The sequence below is a fragment of the Mercurialis annua genome, linkage group LG6 (genome assembly GCF_937616625.2).
Source record: "Mercurialis annua linkage group LG6, ddMerAnnu1.2, whole genome shotgun sequence".
Taxonomy (NCBI): Eukaryota; Viridiplantae; Streptophyta; class Magnoliopsida; order Malpighiales; family Euphorbiaceae; genus Mercurialis; species Mercurialis annua.
Window position 1 is genome coordinate 9,725,790 of NC_065575.1, and position 13,969 is coordinate 9,739,758.

General features: G+C 34.1%; 1 long non-coding RNA gene across 1 annotated transcript; it reads left to right on the plus strand.

Moving 5' to 3' along the window:
• The first annotated feature begins 2,888 nt into the window (after nt 1-2,888).
• LOC126654124 (uncharacterized) lies at nt 2,889-3,715 on the plus strand. The gene is made up of 2 exons (XR_007632425.1): nt 2,889-3,199; nt 3,306-3,715. It is a non-coding gene; the product is annotated as an uncharacterized LOC126654124 (long non-coding RNA).
• The last annotated feature ends 10,254 nt before the right edge of the window (nt 3,716-13,969 follow it).

The window sequence follows — 13,969 nt, forward strand, 5'->3', positions numbered from 1 at the left end:
ATCGTCAGGCGATGGTGCACAGGGCCATCGCCGGGCGATGGCCTTTAAAAAAAATAAATTTTTTTTTTTTTATTAAAACAGTTAAAAACGAAAAAAATTAATTATCGGAGGTTCCCGTCTTTTATCATCCACATATTTACAATTCATCAACTCTCAAATTCACCAAATTCTAAAAATCACTAAGCAATCATCATAATCACCAAATTTTAAAAATTCCCTTAACACAAAAAATTATCAAAAATATATCAACAAATAAAAAAAATAAACAAAACGGGGTAGTTTTAATTACTGTAAAGATGCTCTTCTTCGAAAATAATTTTTTTAAGGGATTAGCGAGAAAACATCATATTAAATCTTGAAATTAAATTTGAATTAAACTTGGAAATGCTTGATTACCCTTCAGTGCATGTAAAATTGTAATACCTCGTAAGTTTGACGTTGCTAAAGTAAGCAACGTGTCTCGTTTTGAACAGCCGCAACGACAAAAATTTAAGATTAATGGGGGAATTAAATAAAATGAGATATGAGTAGATCAGTTTTGAAATTCTAATAAGGAAATTTGGATATTAGAACTCAATAAAAGAATGAAATCTGGACTAAGAAACATTATAAGAGAAAGTATAAAGTGAAGTTTAAAGTCTCATATTATTAATTATTGGGAATAATTAATATAATAGTAGAGATCAATTGATGAAAGATTATCGGTAAGAAATATTACATTATGGACTCGTATTGTTTATTTGGTTATAAATAATACGTGATAAATTGATGAAAGATTATCGGTGAGAAATATTATATTATGGAGTCGTATTATTTATTTGTTTATAAATAATACGTAAATATCGGAGTTAAAGTGATTAATTAATCATTTTGGATAAAAGAAAAGTTCAAAAGAAAAAGAGTAAAAGTAAAATAAGTGGAGGATTAAAGTGAGTATTAAATACATTACATATGGATAATAAAAACAAAAGTGGGAAGGATAAATAAATTAAGAGGTAAAGGTGAAGGATTCGGTTATACTTTTAAGCATTATAATTAGGGATGGGAAAAAAATCCGGTCAAACCGCAACACCGAACCAAAACCGTAAAATATGGTTAACCGGTTCAAGAGTTTAGGTTTAGGTTTTAATTTTCGATATTTATGGTTAATGGTTTAGGTTTAGATTTTGGATTTTAAAAACCGTGGTTAACCGGTTTATAAATAATATATATATATATATATATATATATATATATATATATATATTTATATATATACACACACACATATGTTTTTCATTATTCAATTAAAATATATTTTATAATCTACACATATAAAAAATTCAAACAAAAAAAATTTAAAAATATTTTATTTATTAATATATATTTATTTTAGGAGCATATATATATATATATATATATATATAGAAAGAACTTTATTTTTCTTAATAAAATATTTATATGTCTAATTGAAATAGGTATAAATAAAATTTATACTTTAATAATTAAATAGAATGAAAATTAAATTTTAATTATTAGACTATATTTATAAATTTTATTTATAAATTTTATCTTTTTTATATCTAATTTTTTTAATGATTACATGGTTAAAAACCGAAAAACTGAAAAACCGAACAGTTTTAAATGGTTAATCGATTTAATGGTTAACCGTTTAAAATTTTAAGTTTAGGTTTTTAATTTTAAAAACCAAATTATTATGGACCGGTTTACATATTATCCTCGTGGACCGGTTAACCGGTCCATACCCACCCCTAATTATATAGAGACATAAGTTAGAAGGAATTAAAAAAAATTGATTTAAGTGAGAGACAAAAATGGTATATTGACCAAACCCTACAAAGGAAGTAACTTTATTTGTAAGTTGACTTCATTTATAAGTTGAACTCATTTGTAAAAGATCATAAAACCAAAAGAAAAACCCATCTCAGAAACATAAACCTAAGCTAAACTCATCTTCTCCATTTTTCTCACGCCATCGTTCGATCCGAGCTACGGTGGACGTTTCTTTACCGAATTTGACTATTTTTGTTGCTAAATTCTTGTGTTTCATCATACAATCAAGGTGAGCTAAGTGTTTTGGTGTTTGGTTGAGTTAAATTGATGAGATATTGATTGAAAATTATTGAAGTTTTGAGGTTATGGTTTTGATTTCATGCCTTGAGTTATTTGAAGGTTGTGAGATTTAGTTTTAGAGTTGTGATTGTTGAATTTGTGAGATGATTGTAGTTCGAGGTTATAATCAATGTTTGACGATGTTGCGACGAATAGTTATAAGATTTTAATACAAGTTTAAGCCATTTTTAAGGATGGTTTATAAGGCATGAAATATGTATGAAAAGGTTAATTCTAAGGATTGGTATAAAGTTGGTCATGTGATAAAAGTGTATAAAAATATTAAATTTAAGGTTAAGTACAAAGTTGCTTATTTATTTGATAGGTAAATCAAATAACATTTTGAATTAAGGTTTATTTAATAGACCTAAGGACTTAACTAAGATCGAATTGTTATATCGATAAGTATAAATATGTCAAGCTAGTATTATATCGAGATAGTATCGTTATATCGATAACTAAAGATAGAATTATATCAAGATAGTATCGATAAGAATAGATAGGAACGTATCGAGATTAGACGCGAATAAAATACGACGAGTTATGTGTATATCTCGAGTCTAAAATGTCTTTAGAGTTAGACTCTTACTCGAGTTAAATTTGTATCTTACCTAGATCCGACAAGGCAATCAACTACCGGACAAAGAGCTCAGAGAGCTTGACGGAAGTTGTTCGATCAAAGTTTTTGGAGTAGCAAGTTGTGAGTTTATATATGTTTACTTTTGATGTATTGAAAGTGCATTGCTCTATACGTAAATGTTTTATACGAATTGTATAGCATTATTTATGACTATAAATATTTTGTATGAAATGCATACATCATTGCTTTGGAACCAGTATAGATCCGATAAAACAAGATTTCCTATTAGGCGGCAATAGGAACTGTGTGATCACTAGTTAAGTTCAAAAATCTGCAGTGCTCCGTTTGATCAGAATTTTGAAGACGTCTTTCTCGTTCGTTTGTTAGATGTGAGGTTAACTCGGTGAAAATATATCTCAAGACCTGTATCTAAGAGTTAACTCGGTGGAATTATCCTGAGACTCATCTCGATCGTTGGATGTGAGAAGTAGTACGACTTAATGATAGGTGCATTTTACACCTATGTTCAAGAGTCATTTTCGCATGCTTTTGTTATACTTTGATACGCTTTTCCCCCGTGTTTGTGTGCTAATTGTGTGTGTTAGCGTTTCAGGTAAAACGGAGCAATGTGAAATGTTTTGGGCTTAAAGAAGGAAGAATTCAAGTATCGGAAAAGAAGCGAGTCGAAAAGCGAAGAAACGAGCGAGATATGGCTGAGAAAAGGAAGGGCTCGATCGAGCCCTTCACTTACCAAGAGGGGCTAACAAATGTCTCCAGGGATTTTCTCAAGGCTTAAGGCTCGATCGATCCCTCACTCTTAAGTGGATGGCTCGATCGAGCCCTATAAAAATAGGCTCATAATTTGAATTTCAAGACAAGACAAGACTCAAGGCTCAATTCCACTTTTGGCCCAACACTCTTTTAGTGGGTGTCTTTTGTTTCCTCTTTCGTAACCCATATAAATAGCACTTTATCTCATTTTAGGTCATAAACAACATTTATGAGCTTTTGAATATTCTCTTAGTTTTTCTCTTTTAGCTAGAGTAATCATCTTTGGGATTTGGAGATTCCTCCATTGTTGGATATTTGAAGCTTTTTAATATTATTGAAATTTTATTATTGAAGATTTATATTATCCATTTCATGTTTTTGCTTACTAGATCTACAAAGGTAACTAATTCTTACTTAGTGATGTTTATTGTTCATTTAATTAGTATTGTTATTATTTTTATCACGAGTAGCTAAATCCCCCATATTTGGGGGTTGGAATGAAGTCTTGAATGTTTAGTTGTATGAGATATGCTTGCTTGGTTGATTGACTTGTGCTAATCTTGATGCTTAATGCCTACTTAGGATTAGCTACCCTAGGTTTGTTATTTAGTTTGCTTAGTACACCGAGAGGTGGCTAAATGAATGTAACTGCAAGATTAGGAGTCTAGGATTTGATGCCGCGAGAGCGGATTGGAGAATAGGCGACCTTAGAATCGATTAATTAATTGTGTTTTGTTGGTCTCCGCATTTAGGATCACGAGAGTGAGTTAGATGCTGTTGATTAATGAAGCGTGGTTTTGTTACTCTTTGAGGCTCGAGATAGCGGGAGTAGCGCTTTAGGAACATTCGGTCCTAGTTTATCCAATTTTGCATATCCCGTAGTAGTGAATGTTTTAGGTCTAGTTCCGACCCCTATACGTCTTCTTTTATTGTTGATAACCGTTGTTAATTTAGCTTGTTATTAGCATTTGTCGTTTTAGATAATCGTTAAATTAAGTTTTTGATTAGTGTTAATCACCAATTCCAATTATTGATTTGCTAAACGAATTGAATAGCAACTAAAATCATTCTCGTCAATCACTCTTATTTCACTCCTTGTGGGTTCGACTCCGTACTTACGGATTTACTATGAGTTGCGCTTTTAGCCAACACTCAACTCAATGGAACTATCCCTTGACTATACTACATGGTATCGGTTAACTCGGTTGAATTATCTCGGGACCGAACCATCAGGAATAAGTTACTCGAGTCTCTCGGAAGTTAAATTTGGATGGGTTATGATACAATTTGAGGATTAGGGTTTCAATCGGAAAGTTATATTTGGATGCATATGAATGAATGATTTATAGCATTGATTTGTTTCATAGAATACTCACTTGTAAACTTATGAACTCACTCAGTGTCGACTGCTCCCCATAGTGTTTTCCTTTCAGGTAAAAGTATTTTGACATAACGGACTTCTGCTCTTGTTCCAAAAGTCTGTATTTTGAAGTATGTTGTTTGTTAAAAATACGCAAGCCTACGTATGCCAACTTGTAATACAGACTGCAAAGTCCGGATATCGTACCCATAAAAGCTTCTAAAGACAACCAGTTAGGAGACTCGATTTGGATAGTTGACAAGATATTTTTAGTTTGATTAAGTAAATTAAAAGACAGAATTGAAGTAATGTAAATTAAATAAACTAAAGCTGTAATTTAATTGGTGTTTAACAAATATGGGAAAAGCAGGGATTACTAATCGTCATTATGATGTTTATTCAATTTAGATTATGGATTAAATTTTTACTAAGGTTCAGACTAGTTGAAAGAACCTATAATTCTCTCTCGAGCAATTGCAGGCGAAAACATAAAACTAACTGATAATAGGTTAATTATTCACTCTCGCACAATGATTAACGTAATTACTAATTAATTCGATGTTTAATTTAGTGAATCCTATGAACACGCGCTCGTCAATTCACTCTTGCGCAATTAACTCCTACGTTCTTAATTAAGTTGTTATATTCCAATTTTACTCTCTCGAGTTAAAACTAAAACAAGAGACATAGGCCAAGTGATCAGTTTAGGCTAAGCATTAAGCACAATAATTAAAACCTAGCAAAAACAAAAACCCATAATCCCAGTTTGTTTAAACAAACATAAATCAAATCAGTAATCCCCAACGAAGGGTTTAGCTAAGCATAATAATAGATAAAGTCAAATAATTATAAAGAGAATTCATTCTGATATTAAAACAAATACTGAATAATAAAATATGATCAAGCGTACCTTGTTCGAATGTAATCTAACAATAATCAAAGTAATAATGCAGAAATAAAATCAATCCAAGAACAAAAAGATAAAAAGTTGTCTTAAACTAGGGTTTAATCTAATACAAAATTAAGCGAAACCTTGTACAATGTTTAATACTAGTATTTATACGGCTAACCACTGAAATTCTGACATTAAGTCGAGTTATGGTAAAAACCCAAAAGTACCCTCGTGATTCGCAGCTTTCGAAAGTGATCCAGGGCTATTTTTGCCGTTTAATCGAGAATCTGACCAAAGTGTGCGACCGGGTAATGAAGTGTGCTAATGCACGCCCCTTACTTTGCCAAATCCCACTTTTTCTCCCAAAACTTCTGTAAGTTCCCATTTGCTCGCACATTCCTTTGACATGGGTGTGCGAGCGGATAGAGGTGTGCGAACACACACCTCCTTTCTTGGCCAATCTTCAGTTTCTTCTAAAACCTCATGGACATCTCATTTAGCTTGCATACTCCTTTAGTAATAGGTGTGCGAGCGGGTAACCCTGAACGTTAGCAAAATTTTGTAGCTTTAATTCTCCTCAGCTCCTGTAACTCTCAAATGCCCGCACACGTCTTTGGCAATAGGATGTGCGAGCGGGTAACCCCTGACTTGAGCCCAAATTCCGCTTCTCAATTCTAAATTCCGCTTAGAAACGCTCTTTGACCTCGGGACTTCTAGAATACACTAAAAACGCTCTGAAAGCCGCCATATTTGCATAATTTCCCGTCACAAAGATTTAAACATAAATTTGGTCCTTAAAATTGCATGCATTGGCCATTTAATACATAATTAACTTTATTATCAATTTGGTCAGAAACTTGTATATTATTAATTTGGTTACAAGTAATTATAAATATGTTTCAACGGACGTTTTGTAAAAGTTAAAAAGATAATCATCTCAAAAACTTCCCCCAGATCATGCTAAAAACGACATAAACTCCTTTTTATACTTTGAAAGTTAAATGACCGGGAAATAAATCAAGTATTTGGCGAAATTTTTTATTATGTCTCAACTTTTAAAACAACCATATTTTAGTTTGAATTGTATTTTTTTTGTTTAATTAAGATAAATAATTCTTTCCTTGATTAAATAAAATTTATAACTAAAAATTAGTCTTAGTGCGGGAAATTTGTGACGGGAAAACTCCGTCACAAATTCTGACAGAGTGGTGAAGGATTTTAAATTTGTGAGGAAAATTTCATCACAAATCTGTCAAGTTAATGTACTAAAAAACTATTTTTTAAAATTTAAATATTTTTTGAAATTTTCCGTCAATAAATATTTATGACGAATTTGTGAAGGATATAAAATACGTCATAAAATATTTGTGACAAAAAAATTTCATCTCAAAACAATTGTGACTAGGAAATTAGTAGCAGAGAAAATGTGTCACAAATTTGTCACAAACAGTAGTTTATGATGGATTAGTATGGATTTTTCTATCACTAATCAACTATTAAACTATTATTATATTTCAATATGAAAAATAATATTTTTAATTTCATTATTGATTGTTAACTAATTAAAATACTAAAATTTAATTATGAAAAAATATGAGAAGATGTTATGATGAGTTGGTTGGTAACAATGATAAAATAACAATGATAAAATTATGAGTGGGTAGGTAAAAATAATATAACAATGAGTTTTGTACATAAATAGTACAATAATTAATTTGTAATTGTATATGAAATATTGTAGAATAATTGTTTTTTGGAGAACATTTTTTAGAATTAATTCTAGTTGAAAAAAATAATGTGATACTGGAGTAAACTAATTTATTAAATGACATAATTAAAGGTGTTATGATTATTTGGCATCAAATTGATGCAACAATTAAATGGCAGTTTGCTAATATATGAGATTAATAATTTTATGAATCTGATCCTTTAAAAGAACTTAAAGCCAACAATTAATCATGAAAAGAAATGATTTTGAGAGTTGGTTATCTCAAGTATTTGTTTTTTTGGGAGAGTTACTTAGAAAATTTACTTTTTTGGTACGACCACTAGGGTGGGATCATCAAGATGAACTTATTATATTCATCAAGATACTTTCTCCATTCCACTATAAATGACGTTCTAGACTTTTGTAAAAAATTCTAAATAAATGACGTTTTACACATTAAATCCTATTTTTGCCTAAAATAACCCTTATCTCTATTCATCAAAAGAAGATATTTTCTTTCAAAAGGTGGCTTTCTCTTTCTACAGAAATATCATACACAAATGTAAACTCCTCCTACCTTCAAAGAAAATTAATTCATCTACTTAACTTTCTGATCATGTTCGATCCAAAATTTGTATTCTTTCAACCAAACTTACATGTTGGTTTGTGTTTTTAGTTATTGAATTTGTATTGTTTTATATTTTTGTTTTCTAAAATTTTAATATTTTTGAATTAGGGTTTATGGGTTTTGGTCTTTGTTCTGTTTAGATAAGTGGGTTCATCTTCAACTGGGTTAGATTTTGCTAAATTTGAGTATTGATATGAAACTCTATTTGGAAAGTTGACCGTTTGATGCGGATGAGGCTTGTGATGTATAGGGAAGTGATTTGGAGGAACTGGCGGTGGATATGAAGTTGATTATGGTGGCGGTATGGACATGGAAGTAGTTATGGTAGCGGTGGAAGAGAAGGTTTTCCGGCGGACGACTTTAACATTTTGGATGATGAAGGAAAATTGATAATTAAACTTATTGAGACAGCTGTAACTGACACAACTTGGTAAAGGGTAGTTTAGGAATATTTCTATATATTTATGCCTCCTTAATATGTGTACCCTTCTCTAGAACGACATATAACAAGAAACGGAGGGAGTATTATTTAGAATATGTTATACAATGACCGATGCAGAAATAGAATATTTATAAAGATGGAAATGATGAAGAATTTATTTACTAGATTTTTCTAAGTGTATATTTCGATTCTAGTTGTTTGGAGGCATATATATTTAGCAAATGTAAAGACATTTCTAGCAGTTAAGATTGAGGCTACTAAGCCTGCTATAGGAGTAGGGGCAGAGTCATAATGAAATTTTAGGGTGAGCAATTTTGTAAACAAATATATTTGATATCTCAATATTGAAGAAAACAAAAGTTAGAAGGGTTTAAAAGAAAAGAAAATATTAAGGGGGGCGATTAATATAAAAATTCATATATGTTAACTAACAGTTTCAAAAAATGTTTAAGGACTTTTTATATAGAAAAAAGAAGTTGGGGGAGCCCTTGGGAAAGCCCCGGCTCCGTAGGAGGAGTGGAGGATGTTAACTATAAAAGTGAATATGCTAAAAAATTCTTAGGCACTGTTTGGATTGAATACTTATAAAATCAATGGATTTTGTTAAATCCATGGATCTTAAATCAATTGAATGTGGGACCCATAAATTTATAAATTCTATTGTTTGAAATGTATATAAAATCCATTAATTTTTAAAAATATATATGGAATAATTAAATGTTGGCATAGTCCATCATTTATAAAAAAAATGATGGATTTTAACTTTTCCATCTTTTAGGTGTGAATTTAAATGACGGATTTTAGAGTACGAGAGAATCTAAAATCCATAAATTGTTATGTTATTTTTTCATACCAAATGACGGATTTTGGTGAAATTCATGTATTGTATAAAATTCGTGGATTTTATTCTTTCAAAATCCTTCAATTCAAACGGTAATTTAGAGTTTTCATTTTGGAAATAAGTCTACAACATCAAATACTAAAGGAGTTTAGGATAGGCCAGAGAAAGCTAATAAAGCAAAATATTAGGAGTTGAAGGAAATGCTATTAGCTTTTCTGTTAATGAGGTAAATTTTATTTGAATTGACATGACAACCAATTTTAGATAATCAAACATTTATCACTTAGATTAGAATAATTTCATATAAAAAATAATAAAATAACAAATCAAGTATCTCACCGGCTCAAATAAAAAAAAAACAGGTATGTCTTGTGTCCCATTTAAAAATGGACATATCTTATTTTTGTTTGTCCCATTTAAAAAGCCATACTGTAATTTTTGTGCCAATTTATATGAATTTTTCTTTTTTATCCCTTTTTTTTCTCCATAATTAATGACTATTAGTCTATATACAAAATACAACACTATCATAAATAGGGATAAAATAAAAAAATATTATAATAATTAATGCTTTTTTAATTTATGTGAAAAAGTCATTTGTTCCTTTTTAAACGGAACTGAGGGAGTATAAAATTCTAATCTTTCATTCTTCCATTAATTGGATACTTACAGCCAAAATATATTCAAATAATGGTTGTTAGCTAAACTCTTAAACATTTTAGAAAATGAATAACCCCTTTATAATAATTTAGGTATAGTAACCTAAAAAACAAACATAATAAATTCACAAGAAAAATAATTACTTGAAAATCAATGCTGCACAGACTCATGGGCGGTAGAACTAAAGCTAAGAAGTACGGAAATTTCGACGAAGTCGTATGACCCGTTTCAGAAATATTTTAGAAACCGGAAACTCTCAAGAACTGTAGGAAACGTTTCGAGTCGTTTCCGTAAATAAAAAAAATTATATAGTTATACAAAAACCTAAAAAGTTCTTGTTCGCCTGGAAATATTTCGGACTCGAATCTTTGAATTTATAATCGGGATCGGTTTGAGGTTTGATACTTTAACGAACCTATGTAGATATTCGCAGGGCTTGTTTGGTTAAAGACACTTAACCACGTGATCTAAAAGTAATAATCTGGGAGCTATGAACTCAGGCGAGATTAATACCGAAAACTACTCCTAAATTAAAACAATCCGGAGATTGCGAGATAAAAAGCACTGGACTTGGTTTTTGATTGATTGATTTGTTGATACATAAATAATGAATCTCTGAGCTATTTATAGCTCCTCATAATCAAGACTCCTAATTCAACTAGGACTAAAACTTTAATAGAAGATTACTCCTAATGAGCTACAGATTCCTAATAGAAAAAACAATAATAGAAAAGGCTTTTCGTTGGGCCTGAATCCCTAATAAGCCCATATGAAATTTTACCTAATAATTTCCTGGGCCGGTGTAAACAATGCCCCCAACAAGCCTGAAAAAATTATTTTCGGGCTTGTTCTTTTTCCTTCTTCTTGTGGTACTACCTGGCCCAGCTGAGGCCCAAAACTCTGAGAAATAAATTTAAAGGGGTGCGCATCTATTGACCTCTCGGTACCCCCTTCATGCCACATCATTGCCAGTTGTTTGCCACGATATCACGTCTTGGCCCCACGACCTTTCAGCTCCCTCTGATTTTCTCTTTTAAGAAAAACACTATCTCATTTCTTCACTTACCAACTTTCTCTGCATCTATCAAGCTTTCTCTCTCTAAGCAATCCCCAGCTCTTCATTAAGTCTACTTTGGTAAGTTCTCATCCTCGTCCTTCTATGTTAGGATCGCCTTCTTTAAATTTTCGCCTTACAAAAGTGTTTTCTTGATTTGTAGTTATTATGGCTGCCCCAAACATGAACCTTGCTGAACAAGTATCGGCCAAGATTGACGAAGTTCGAACCAATGCCCCGAACACCGAGTTTAAGGGAATCACCGACGCCGACGACAATCAACTTTGTATCGGTCCAATCATAACTTCACCCAGCCATCTCTGTGACCTAGCCTCCCCCTTTTACGAGAATGCACTCCCGAGGTTCTCTTTACCCCATAAGTCATCAGTGTGGGTTAGCACCACCTTCAGGAACTGGCCGATTGAGCATACGGGTTTCTCAAACTGGATAGTCAGACTCTCCCCCTACTATCGTCAATTATGGATGGACATAGGGATCTTTGATCTTATAGAATTGTGCAAGGCGAGCAGGCCCATCGCCAAACATTATATCATGGGGGCATCACTCTATTGGTCAAGCGCGATCAACTTTTTCTGTTTCAAGTCTGGGCCGATGACCATTACCCTGCTCGACCTGGCACTAATGCTGAACATCCCTATTAACGGCGAACGTATCACCCCAAACCTCTACGCCGAGTGCCCGAAGTTCAACCTGTCAAAGGCGCAGAAGAGTTACGGCCCCTTTGTAAAGTTATTTATGGGCGAAGAATCGTACAAGCCTGATCAAAAGGAGCATATCGCTTTTTTGGCTTTCTTTCTTGCCAAGTACATACTATGCACTCCCTCTTTCCGAGTCACTGAAGACTGCTTCATGTTAGCTGCGGCACTTGCCGAAGGACGCCGATGTAACCTGGGCAAATTTATTTTAGCTCACCTATATCGCTCCTTAGGCGATATCGTGCCTCTTAAAGATCCCCGCACCTTCAAGTGCCCAGGTGGCCCTCTTTGGATCGCCCAACTGTGGCTAGTGATGTATTTCCCAGAACTTTTCGAAGTCGGCCCACCCATCAAGGCTGAGCTGTGCGGTTTTCAACTAATCTCGGCCGACACCCGACTTCCTCACATACTTGACGTGCTTCAGGTTTTTAACAACCATGCGATAAGATCGCCGGAACTGATGTGCCCTGCTCTTCAGCTCACATATCCCCCATCTTGGCTTTTCACCGGATGGGACATCGAGAATATGGAAGGGGCCCTCGAAGCGGATCCTAGATTAAAGCTCGGCGGTCCTTACTGGGGAAGTGCCCTCAAATCGAGAAACTTAATAGTCGGACTGGATTATGATCGTAGTGGAATTGAACCCTACTGTCCGAATTACGTGTCTCGTCAACTAGGTTTTGCCCAAGGAATTCCCTGTCCTTTATTGATCGCCTTCAATAATCGCGGGACCCACAGAACTTCTATAGAAAACTTCACCGAGCTCCAGTACATAAACCGTCTATACAAACCCTATCTCCCCCCTTTATCCGAACTGTCTCGCCCCTCTGTCAATCCCATATGTACTCCTGGATTCACCGACTGGTGGACTTCCATCGTCCAAACATATTTTGATTTATCGCCCAAAGAAATTCTTTCTCTTCATAATTTCGATTTATCTCCATTAAACAGAAAACCTACTCATGCCGATTTATTTCTTTTGCAGGCCCCAAAACGACAATCTTTCACAGGTATTCTCGGCTATCATTTTGAAATTTCTCGTTTTGAACGCTTTTACAAATTCAAATTCGACCCTTTAGATCGCCCAGGAATGAACCTTAAAATGCAAGAACATAGGAGAGTAGCTCGGTCTAATTTTTATAAAAAATGGGATAAAATTTGGGAGGAAAAATATAAGCACCTGCCCTACCAACTATTTCTAGAAAAAGTTCGCCCTAAATTTAAGTACAAGTCTCCTCATGTTCCAAAATGTAATTATGCCACAATCACACCCCTTAAGAAACCCAAGTCTAGAAAAAAGAAAGCCAAAGTTGACTTAACTGATTTGGGGGTCACGTATACTGGCATCCGATGCCCACCTTACGAAGAGTCTGTGGCCGAACTGGTGCGCATCGGTTACCAGAAGATCCCAGGTATTTTGAGAATGTTTTTCGATTACCTTTCTTGGCTCCTTTTTACTAGTACTCGGTGTGCTTTTTCAGTTGGTATTCCCCACTTTGAGAAAGAAGATAATTGGGAAAATGATCATGAAGAAGAGAATCCCATGGCGAAAAAATCCAAGAAGAAAAGAGCTGCCAAGACTTCCAGCAAGGAGCCGAGGGCGAAGAAAGGGCGTGCCGAATCTAAAGGCAAGTCGGTCAAGGAGGTGTCCGAACACAAAGGATCTCAAATGTTTGATCCATCTCCTGCTGCCACCCCTTCCCAGAGCTGCCATTCGTCCTCCCGGGGCGATACACAAACTGGCGGCGATGTTCAACCCCGGGGTGAATCTCAGCCTTTCGAAGGTGAAGGTAACAATCAGACCTCGTTGGCCACTAGCTCACAGACTCCTAATGCTTCGGAGATTCTGAGGCGAATGGAGACCCCGCAACTCATATCGCCCTTGGCTTCAGAGTATCTTAACTTCAACGCCAAGCCTGCTGCTAAAAACTCCAAGGTATGTTAAATAATTTCTCGTTTTAAACTAATCGCCTAGCAGCTTATCTTTTAATTGTGGTCAAACATGGCAGATCCCCCTAAGTCCATCCGATCTGGATGATGTGGCGGCGAAGGCGGCTGCTTTCTTGGATTCTGACAGTGATGATGATCAGCCGCCCATCCCGGAGAGTGAATTGCATGCAGAAGTGAGCAGCGGCCCTTCTGAGAACTGGGGCGATCACCTGGACATCATCTCAAAGATGAAGCCTGAAGGTACCTCCATCTTCA